Source organism: Crocuta crocuta, unplaced genomic scaffold (assembly GCF_008692635.1).
Source record: "Crocuta crocuta isolate KB4526 unplaced genomic scaffold, BGI_CrCroc_1.0 scaffold84, whole genome shotgun sequence".
Lineage (NCBI taxonomy): Eukaryota > Metazoa > Chordata > Mammalia > Carnivora > Hyaenidae > Crocuta > Crocuta crocuta.
In genome coordinates, this window is record NW_027530213.1 from 3,388,253 (window position 1) to 3,399,608 (window position 11,356).

General features: G+C 39.8%; 2 non-coding genes and 1 pseudogene across 2 annotated transcripts; all 3 read left to right on the forward strand.

Annotated features, from left to right (window-relative positions):
• Positions 1–359: 359 nt before the first annotated feature.
• LOC144232675 (U2 spliceosomal RNA) lies at positions 360–532 on the forward strand (annotated as a pseudogene).
• A 5,504-nt stretch (positions 533–6,036) lies between these two features.
• LOC144232670 (U6 spliceosomal RNA) lies at positions 6,037–6,143 on the forward strand. The gene has a single exon (XR_013335481.1). It is a non-coding gene; the product is annotated as a U6 spliceosomal RNA (small nuclear RNA).
• Positions 6,144–9,599: 3,456 nt separating this feature from the next.
• LOC144232674 (U2 spliceosomal RNA) lies at positions 9,600–9,790 on the forward strand. Its single transcript, XR_013335485.1, has one exon. It is a non-coding gene; the product is annotated as a U2 spliceosomal RNA (small nuclear RNA).
• The last annotated feature ends 1,566 nt before the right edge of the window (positions 9,791–11,356 follow it).

Sequence of the window (11,356 nt, forward strand, 5' to 3'; positions counted from 1 at the left end):
AAAGCACGGGGACAGGACCCTTGGGCAGAAAGAGCTGCACTGGGGTTGTAAGGAATGGCTGATTATATCATTTCAAGTTGAGAGGGCGTTAAGGATAGTGGAATTTGGAAGTAAGGTTTCCAGGACCTTGAGGGGTTAGCAACTGTTAGGAAAAGGTCATTTACTACTGTCTAATAAAACCTTAGTCCTGAGACCCTTCAGATGTATATCACTGGGCCATATGCTTGGAGGATGATTACTAACATAAATCTTGGGGGGCAGAGAGAAAGGAAATTTCCAAATGAATTTTAATATGTTAAAAGAGACTTACAGGATCCTGGAGGTCAGGCTAATGTTAAGCTAAAGAATTAACATTGAGCATCGCTTCTTGGCCTTTTGGCTAACATCAAGTGTAGTATCTGTTCTTATCAGTAAAGTATTAACATTGAGGCAGTTGAGTTCCTAGAGGAAGGTCACTCTGCTTGTTTCAAGGACCTGTCTCTGGGCTGTAAGTTATAAGGAGATTTTATTTTAATTTTTTTCTTTTGCCTTTGTCCTCCACATCAGTAAGTATTCAGTAAGTGGTGAAGATGTGGAAAACTGAAACACTTGGGTACTGGTATTGGGAATGTAAAATGATGCCATAACTACGGAAAACAGTCTGGCAGTTCCTTAAAAACCTAACAATAGAATTGCCATATGAACCAGCAATCCTACTTCTGGATATATATCCCAAAGAATTTTAAAGCAGTCTTGAAAAGATATTTGCACACCCATGTTCATAGCAGCATATTCACATATTCATATTCATAGCCAAAAGATGGCACTTTCCCAAGGGTTCATTGATAGATGAATGGATAAACAAAATACAGCATATACATACAATGGAATACAATGGTATATACACACAGAATTAAGAAGCATCAAGCTATGACATGGATGAAACTTGACAATATCATGCTAAGTGAAACAACCTAATTATTAAAAATTGTTGGGGGCACCAGGTTGGCTCAGTCAGTTAAGGTTAAGCATCTGACTCCTGGTTTTGATTCAGGTCATGATCTCACAGGTAGTGAGTTCAAGCCCCATGTGGGGCTCTGTGCTGGCTATGTGGAGTCTGCTTAGGATCCTCTCTCTCCGTCTCTTTCTGACCCTTTCCTGCTTTCACTCTATTTCTCTTTCAAAAAATAAACTTAATGTTGTAGGACCCCACTTATATGATGTATCTAGAGAAGTCAAATTTATAGAAACAAAACCAGAATGGTGATTGCCAGAGACTGTTGGGAGAGAAAATGGGGGAGTTGTTGTTTCATGGATATAGAGTTTCAGCTTTGCAAGATGAAAAGTTCTGTAGATCGGATATACAACAGTGCAAATGCACTTAATATTTCTAAATTGTACACTTAAAAATGGTTAAGATGGTAAAAAAGTTTTTTTAATTAATTAATTTATTTTGAGAGAAATAACATGTACTCATGAGCCAGGGAGGGGCAGAGAGAGAGAGAGGGAGAGAAATAATCCCAAGCAGAATCCACACTGTCAGTGAAGAGCCAGAAGTGGGGTTCAATCTCATGAACTGCAAGATCATAACCTGGGGTGAAATCAAGAGCTGGATGCTCAACCGACTGAGCCACCCAGGCTCCCCTACGATTGTAAATTTTACGTTATGTGTATTTTACCACAATCTGAAAATTTTTAAAGAGAAGATTCTTAGACTGGGTAAAAACATAAAAATCCATCAAGAACATCCTATGTCACCAAAGAAAAGGAATTCAATAACAATGAGATATTGCTACATACTTACCAGAGAGGTGAAAACCCAGAATACTGACATCACCAAATGTTGGTAAGCATGTGGAGCAGGAGGAACTCTCATTCACTGCTGGTGGGAATACAAAATGGTACAGCCACTTTGGAAGACATTTTGGCAGCTTCTTGGAGAACTAAACACACTCTTACCATAAGATCCAGCAGTTGTGTTCTTTGGTATTTACCCAAACAAATTGAAAACACGTATGTACAAAAATCCTATACACAGATGTGTATAGGAGCTTTATTCTTATTTCCCAAAATTTGGAACCAACCAAGATGTCCCTCAGCAGAGAAGTGGGTACACTGTGGTACATTCCAACAATTGAATATTATTCAGTGTTAAAATAAATGAGCTATTAGGCATGAAAAGACATGGGGGAAGCCCAAACTTATATTATTAAGTGAAAAAAAAAGCTAATCTGAAAAGGCTATTTATGGTATGATTCCAAATATATGACACTCTGGAAACAGGAAAGCCACAGAGACAGTAAAAAAAAAAAAAAAAAAAATCAGAGTAAGGGGCTCCTGGGTGGCTCAGTTGGTTAAGTGGCCAACTCTGGATTTCGCTCAGGTCATGATCTCACAGTTCATGACTTGAGTTGAAATCAAGTCAGGCACTTGCTCAGCTGAGCCATCCAGGCGGCGTCTCTCCAATCTTATTGTCTCAGTTTCCCCTGTGTCACTCCTCTCTTATGGATCCAAGAAGAGTTGATTTTTTTAGTCTGTTCAGCTTTTTATTAGGATGGAGAGGTGACTTCTAAACTTCTTACATGCAGAACTAGAAACTAAGTCACTCACTTACATTTCTAATATTAGCAACTTGTGTCTTCTTTCTTTTTTTCTTGGTTGGCTTGGCTAGAGTTTGATCAATTTTATTAATCTTTACTTTTTCAAAAATTTTTTTAAATGTTTGCTTATATTTGGGAGAGAAGGAGACAGTGCATGCGCCGGGAGGGGGCAGAGAGAAGGAGACACAGAATCTGAAGCAGGCTCCAGGCTCTGAGTTGTCAGCCCAGAGCCCGACACGGGGCTTGAACTCATCAGCTCTGAGACAGTGACCTGAGCCAAAGATGGACCCTTAACTGACTGAGCCACCCAGGTGCCCCAATGTTATTAATCTTTTCAAAGAATCGGATTTTAGTACTGTTGATCCTAATCTTCACTTGTTTTCAATTGCATTGAATTCTGGTCTGTTTTTATTATTTCTTTTCTGTTTCCTTTAAGGTGGAAGCTTAGATATTGATTTCAGATTTTTCCCTGTCTCTAATTATATATTAGAAATATATATATATATTAGAGTTCATACTATAAATTTCCTTGTATCCTATAAATTTTGGTAAGTTGTATTTTCATTTTTATTCAATTTAAAATATTTTAACATTTCTCCTGAGACTTCTTCTTTAACCCATGTATTATTTAGATACAACCCTTGATCTTAGCCAAAAAGCTGAGAAGTGACCCCATGTGTTATTTAGAAATGAGTCTTTTAATGCCCAAATATTTTAGGATTTTCCAGTTATCTTTTTTTTATTGATTTCTAGTTTAATTCCCCTGAGGCCTGAGAGGACACTTTGTATGATTTCTATCCTTTTAAATTGATCGAGGTCTGTTTTATGGCCCAGAACATGGTCTATCTTAGTGAATGTTCTCTGTGAGCTTGAGAAAAATGTGTATTCTGCTATTGTTAGATAGAGCAGTGGATAGTGGGTTTAGAAATAACCCCCTACAATTATACATGTTTATAAACATGTGTTCTGAACTACTTTACCCTGGAATACTTTTGCTTGTTTTTGTGTTGGTATGCTTCTAATGTTAAGACTCTACTATACTAAAGAAAAAAAAAATTATACAGTTAAAACAAAAAAAAAAAATAGAAAAAGAAAGAAACCCATATATGTGTGGTCAGTTGGCATAAAAGGACAAAGACAATTTGCTTAGAAAAGAATAATCTTTTCAACAGATGGTACTGGGATTCTAGATAGCCACATAGAAACGAATGAAGTTGGAGGTCTGCCTTGCACCAGACACAAAAATACGCTCAAAATAGATCAAAGACCTGAATGTAGAAGCTAAATTATAAAACATCTAGAAGAAAACATAGGCATAAGTAAATCTTCATGACCTTGGATTTGGCAATGAATTCTTAGATATGATACCAAAAGCACAAAGAACAAAAGACAAAAACAGAGAAATTGGACTTCATCAAAATTAAAAACTTTTGTGCTTTCAGGAATGTTATTAAGAAAATCAAGATGAGCCTGGGTGGCTCAGTCAGTAAGACATTTGATCTGGATTTCGGCTCAGACCTTGATCTCACGGTTTGTGAGTTTGAGCCCCGCGTCTGGCTGATAGCGCAGAGCCTGCTTGGGATTCTCTCTCTCTCTCTCTCTCTCTCTCTCTCTGCCCCATCCCCTACTCTCTCTTTCTCTCTCTCAAAATAAATAAAAAATTTTTTAAATTTAAAAATATTTCTTTCTGAGGGTCCTAGGCCAAAATATTCCAAGACTATTGATTTAATATCTGAAGTTATGATCTGAACATGCTAAATAGGTCCCATAAAATGTTTCTTATGTCTGATCTCAAGCTATTTTACCTTTTACCATGTTAGTCTCAACCAATTATATTTTGCATATTAGACTTTGTTTCATAGCCAGTCACATCTATAGAAATATAACCCATAGAAGAAATTGTGGTTTGAAAAGCCTTTCTATTTTTCTTTTCTTTTTTTTTTTAAAGTTTGTTTATTTATTTTGAGAGAGAGACAGCACAATGGGGGTAGAGGCAGAAGGAGAGGGAGAGGGAGAGATAGAAGAATCCCAAGCAGGCCCCATGCTGACAGCAGGGAGCCTGACATGAGACTCAAACCCACGAAACAGTGAGATCATGACCTGAGCCAAAACCAAAAGTCCGATGCTTAACTGACTGAGCCACCCAGGTGCCCCAAGCCTTTCTATTTTTCTTTAAAATATTTAAACTTCTTTGTTGAATATCTAGATAAAAAATTTAAATATAGTTAAATATTTAATATACTTAAATATTTTGAATATTTGAATTTCTTTACAACTTTATTTTAAGGTCTGAAATCTGCAGCTTAACTGAAATTTAGCTTGGGTTGGAGTTGAGAAGTGATGAAGGGCCTGAATCTAGGTTTTACTTCTCATCAATATAACCTTTTCTGTGAAAGAATACGGCTCCATGGAAAAGCGATGTCAACTATTAACTGGTTTATTGACACGGCTATATTATTTGCTTTATTTTCTTGTGGTGTAAATATTTCATAACAAAAAGGTTTTTAAATGCTGTCCTTGTAATTCTAATGTTTTAGTGTCATTTAATTCACAAACACCTGAAGATGTAATTAATTAAGGGCGTCATTCGTCTCTTGAATGGAGAAATAGTTTTTGTTTGTTGTTTAGTCTTGATGCATTTTGATGAAAAAAAAAATGCCCTTACAATGACCTCCCGTTTCCATGAGCTACAGAGCAGGTCTTTACTCTTTTGAAGCAGGGGAGCCAGAACTTTGACGGTAGAATGCATTGTTTTGAGTCCACATGTATTATAAGAGCAAAAGCTTACCATGGAAAGACCACTCAGGAGTGGAGTATTGCAAAGTCTGATCAAAGGAAACACCTCCCTCAATCTGAGATGTTGGGCTGTGAGTGGAAAAAAAAGAAAATAAGAGCAAATGAGGCAGGACACCATTGATGACAAAGGAATGGACGTTCAGAAGCTAAAAGGGAAACTGGAGACTCCTGATCTCAGAGACGGGCCCCCAAGTGTGTCCAGAGTGTGAGAGTAACCATAATATCAAGGCTGCAATGCAGCAGGCAAGGACTGGATGGTCCCCTTGGGTCCTCTGGCAGATAATACTTTGGCTACCTTGACAGTGGGTAGGCATGGAGGTGAAATGGACAGCCACACTCAAAAGGAAAACTAAGTATTTCTCCTCAGATCCACCCCCCATAAAACACACTCTCAACCATAATGAATGTATAAAGAATCATCAGACGCTCTGGAATATTCAACAGGCATCCTCCCTCCTCCTCCCTCCTACTCGCTCCTCTAAATAAGAAGGTACGCACAGATACAGTGAGCTTTTTGGAGACATTGGAGAACTCTCAAGATGCTTTATTTTCTGACACACATGCTTTCAACCTATTTGGAAAATGTTCTACTTTGAGCAATATTTCTTACCCTTAAATTCACCAAATAATTTTTAATAAAATAAAAGCTGCTAAGTATATTGTGTTCGCTGTGGCAGCACATATGCTAAAATAGGAATGACACAGACAAGATTAGCATGGTCCCTGAACAAGGATGACATGCAAAAACTACCTAGTACAGGGGCTCCTGGGTGGCTCAGTCAGGTGATCCTCTGACTCTTGATCTCGGCTCAGGTGATGATCTCACGGCTTGTGAGTTCGAGCCCTGTGTCGGGCTCTGCGCGACAGCACCGAGCCTGCTTGGGATTCTCTCTCTTCCTCTCTCTCTACCCCTCCTCTATACTCACACACACACTCTCTCTCAAAATAAATAAATAAATATTTAAAAACAAAACAGACAACACAAGGAAGTATATAGTTAAATGAGGTTTATCTACATTTGAAGAAAGCTATAGATCTTAGAATATTTTATTTCAGATTGCATCATCAGAGAGGAGTTGAACACAAGCTCCGAGATGCTATTTTCATTCAAGGGATGGGGGTCATCCGCACCTGGCATGGATTTTTTTTCACACACTAGCTACATGTTGCACAAGACCCATTCCTGTTAGGGGTGACTGCCTTTGGAGGCTTACTTTTCGATCACTAATATAAGAAGCTTTTTCTTACTTTTGAATGTTGATAGTTTCATGTTCTTTCAGAGGTATTCCCCTGGATAAATTTCCATCCTTATTTTTAGAGTTCCTTATTATGGAAAAATTTAAATATATGCAAAAGTAGACAGACTAGCACAATGAACCCAAGTCACCTAGATTCAACAGTGATCAGCTCAAGGTCAACCTTGCTTCATCTATCCCTTCACCCACTTCCTGACTTCCAGTATTGTTTAGAAGCAAATCCTGATATCGTATCATTTCAGGTATAAATATTTCAATATATAACTCTAAATGACAAGGATTCAGATTCTTCTTTAATTAATTAATTAAGTAAGTAATCTCTACACCCAGTGTAGAGGCTCTAACTTACCACCCCGAGATCAAGAGTTGCATGCTCTTCCGACTGAGCCAGCCAGGCACCCTGACAAGGATTCTTTTTTCTTTTCTTTTTTAAGATTTTATTTTTAAGTAATCTCTACATCCAATGTGGGTCTCGAACCCATAACTCTGAGATCAAGAGTTACATGTACCACCAACTGAGCCAGTCAAGTACCCCAAGGATTCTTTTTTAAATAAAAATAGGGGCGCCCGGGTGGCTTAGTCGGTTAAGCGTCCGACTTTCGCTTAGGTCATGATCTCGCGGNCACCTAAAACTTAATAATAATTTTATAATTTCAAATACAATCAACATATTACATTATAGTTCATAATTCATACCAAATCGGTTTTTGAAAGCTCTCATTTTGTACCATAAGGAAGACATTGGGGTCTGCTTTCCTGTCTATGGAAGGAAGGGATCCGAGAGTTAAAACAAGATAGAGATAGGCAAAGGGAAATGTGATCTTACCTGGATTAGTGCGGACTCTGACTGCAGGTCAGAGCTGGAATAAACAAATATAAAAGGATCCTTTCTTCCTTCCTTTCTTCCTTTCTAAAAGTTTTATTTATTTTTGAGAGAGAGCACTCAATCAGGGGAGGGGCAGAAAATGGGGACAGAGGATGTGAAGTAGTCTGCACTGACAGTAGTGAACCCAATGTGGGGCTTGAACTCACAAACCATGAGATCATGAGTTGAGCCAAAGTCGGACGCTCAACCAACTGAGCCCCCCAGAAACCCCAATAAGACTATTTATTTCACTGATCCTGGAGTGTCTGATGGAAGGGAAGTACAGGAATCAGCAGGGGCTTGGAAGGGATCGGAACTGAGAAATGGGGTAGAGGCACCTCAGGGGGACCCTCTCCATTGTACAACTCTCCTCTCTCTCACCTATATTTCATTCCTCTTGAGTGGAAAAAAAGCTGTGCTAACACCCCTGAATTTTCTCTACTTTTCTGTGTAAGAAACCAGCCCAAACTGGGATGGGAATATCTTAGTAATAATTGCAAGTTTCTAGGCAAACTGGCTCTGATTGGGCCAGTTTGGGTTAAGTGTCTGCTCTGGGTCCAGTCAGCAGTGACTGATGGAGGGAGGGTCACATGTCACAGACATGGCTGCCAATGTTTACCCAAGTGGTCTGGTGGGGAGGCAGAATCTCCCAGAGAAAACCAAGGCCCATTCCTCATGGACTGGGTTGTTGTCAAGGAAGACTGAGAGCAGAGGCATCTCTGGAGCTAAGGAATCAATGGTGGATCACTGTGTAAAGACGGGAGGGCATTCCTCTCTCCCCATGCAAGAGTAGACAGGAATCCTCACTAGGGAAGAGGTTGCATCCTGGGTTGGGTTGTCAAATTAACCAACTCTGTGCTTCTGTGCCCCTCAGCAGTGATCCCAAAGTGAGAATCACTCCACAGGCCAGTGAGTGAAGGTTTCGTCTACCTGGAGCTCAGTCTTGTCCTGTTCTGGGTGGTGGCTGGGGGGTTGCAAAAGAAAACCCTTTCAAATTATGTCATCTGACCACCACAGGGGGACTCCTCTACCTGAAAGCAAGGTTAAGAGGCAGGTAAAGATGAAAGCACATATGAGATGTGGATAGGAGACAAAGAGGTTTGGAATGAATCAAAGACTAAACTCAGCTGAGGTGCTTAATGCAAGGCCTGACTAGGTATCTTCATCACTTCCATTGGGTCCCCTTTATTCATTACCTTTTCTTGCTTTCTTGCTTTCTCTTTCTTTTTCCTTGCTTCTTCCTTCCCTCCCTTCTTTCCTTTTTTCTATTTCTTTCTTATTTTCCTTCCCTCTCTCTCCTTTCTCTCTTCTTCTTTATTCAGTGTTCCTTCATTTTTTGTTTTGAGGACCATCAGCATAAATCACCTCAGAGCCTCCTTCAAGATTCAGACTCTGGCTCTTGCTTCCAGACATTCAATTTGGCAGCCTTGGGGCCTGGCCTGGGAATCTGCCTTTTTAACAAGTCGGGAGATTTTAATGCACACCCGTTTGAGCACCACTTGCTGTGGACAGAAACATTAGTCAGGTTGGCCTCAGAATGTTCCATTCATTCCTATGCCTTTAAACAAGACGAATTTTCCTAATATAATTTCCCTACATTTCTGTGGTGATGGAGACGTGTGTAGCCAGCATACCACAGTTGTCAGTGGAGGCATTTAAGCCTACACCCTAAATACCTCTCCTCTTGCCCCAGGAGATGCCCTAAACAGCTGCCTGGTTCAAGAAAAGCTCCCGAAGCTCTCCCATTCTCTGAGCCATGTCATCATCTCCCTTGATTAGGGAAGTGGTTTCTTTGCCTCTCAAGTTAATGTATTAACACTCTTGAACACGGCACTGGTTGGCTAATATAATAACAATCATGTTTATATAAGAAATTGTCAATTCTAATTTTTGAAATGTCACCAAGCCTGATTTGATACAACATTATCTAGATTTATATGTCAAAGCGCCCTGCTTGGGAGAGAGTCTCCCCAGTATGAAGGTATGATGGCTACCATGAAATTATAGGCAAGGCAAGTTGGTTGTATAAAGTAGTTTTGGGCTGGTCCTGAGAGAACCATTTCTTTTCATTTCTTTTTTTTTTTAAACAAAAAACAGCTTTAGTTTTTTTCTTGGCCTTTTGGCTAAGATCAAGTGTAGGATCTGTTCTTATTAGTTTCATATCTGATACGTCCTCTATCCAAGGACAAGACGTTAAATGGATTTTGGGAGCAGGCAGATAGAATAAGGGCTTGCTCAGCCCACTCTGTGCATCGATCCGGTATTGGAGTACCTCCCGGCACAGTGCACCCCCATCGGGAGCTTCAAATTTGGGGTGGCTTTGGGGCATCTGGTTGGCTCTGTTGGTAGAACATGTGACTCTTTTTCTTTTCTTTTTTTTTTTATTCATTTTTGAGAGACAGAGCACCAGCAGGGGAGGGGCATAGCGAGGGAGAGATACAGATTCTGAAGCAGGCTCCAGGCTCCGAGCTGTCAGCACAAAGCCCAACGTGGGTCTCCAGCTCATGAACTATGAAATCACAACCTGAGCCGAAGTCGGCCGCTTAACCGATTGAGCCACCCAGGCGCCCCAAGTATGTGACTCTTGATCTTGGGACTGTGAGTTCAAGTCCCATGTTGGGCAAAGAAGTTGCTTAAAAAAGAATGTATATACCATAAACTCACCCATTGCAAGGATACAGTAGATGTGTTTTAGTGAATCTCTACATTGACATACACATTATGAGTGAATCCATTTTTCTTTTTTTTAAGGTCTTTTTTGAAAGTTTATTTACTTATTTTGAGAGTGAGAGAGTGAGGGAATGAGCAGGAGAGGGGTGGAGAGAGGGGAAGAGAAAGAATCCTAAGCAGGTTCCCCTTTGTCAGCGAGGGGCTGATGCAGGGCTCGAACCCAGGAACCGTGAGACCATGACATAAACCAAAGGTGGATGGATGCTTGATGAACTCAGGCACCCCCCCCTTTTTTTCAGTTTTATTTCTTTTTTAATCCAATTTTCCAACACTTCCATTCATCCGAAGGTCTTCCTTTGCCTTTGGCAGTTACCCCTGGCTCCCACCAACACAACCACTGATCTACTTCATCCAGTTTCGCCTTGTCTAAATATTTTCTATAAGTAGAATTATAAATAGAATATATAATAGAATTATAGATAGGATAAGTATAATTGTAGTCTTTGTGTTGACTACTTTCACTTAGCAAAATGCGTCTGAGGTCTAGCTCAGGCCGTTGCATAGATCAGTAGTTCGTACATTTTCATTGCCAAGTAGTATTCCATTGGGAAGATCATTTTAAGGCCTTCATTTAAAATGTTTTCACATTGGTATAATTGGAACTTCTCTATGACTAGAAACTCCAAACCTAGACAATTTCTTGCTGTCTCTGTGCCATCAGTGGAGAGGAAGCCTGCTGGTCATTGCCACTGTACCAGCTGGCAGAGAAGACGAGTAGATCGTTTTCTGAGTGTTGCCTCAACATTCAGCTTGTATGGTCAGATTGCAACGTATTTTTCAGTGGAAAAGCATAGCATGTCTTTTCTCAGATGTGACTGTTGAATGCAGGGTGTTTCTGAAATGTGCTAATACCATTGATCAGGTAAGATTTATAATACCCCTGTGAGCTTAATCCCACTTTTATATGTATTTTACTGTATAAGAAGATCCACATAAAACTACATGATCTAGGGGCACCTGGGTGGCTCAGTTGGTTCGGCATCCCACTCTTGATCACAGCTCAGGTCTTGATCTCAAGGTTGTGAGTTCAAGCCCCACTTTGGAATCCCTGCTGGGCATGGAGCCTACTTAAAAACATTTTTTGAATCAATTTTATTTTTTTATTTTATTATTTTTTAATAAACATTTTT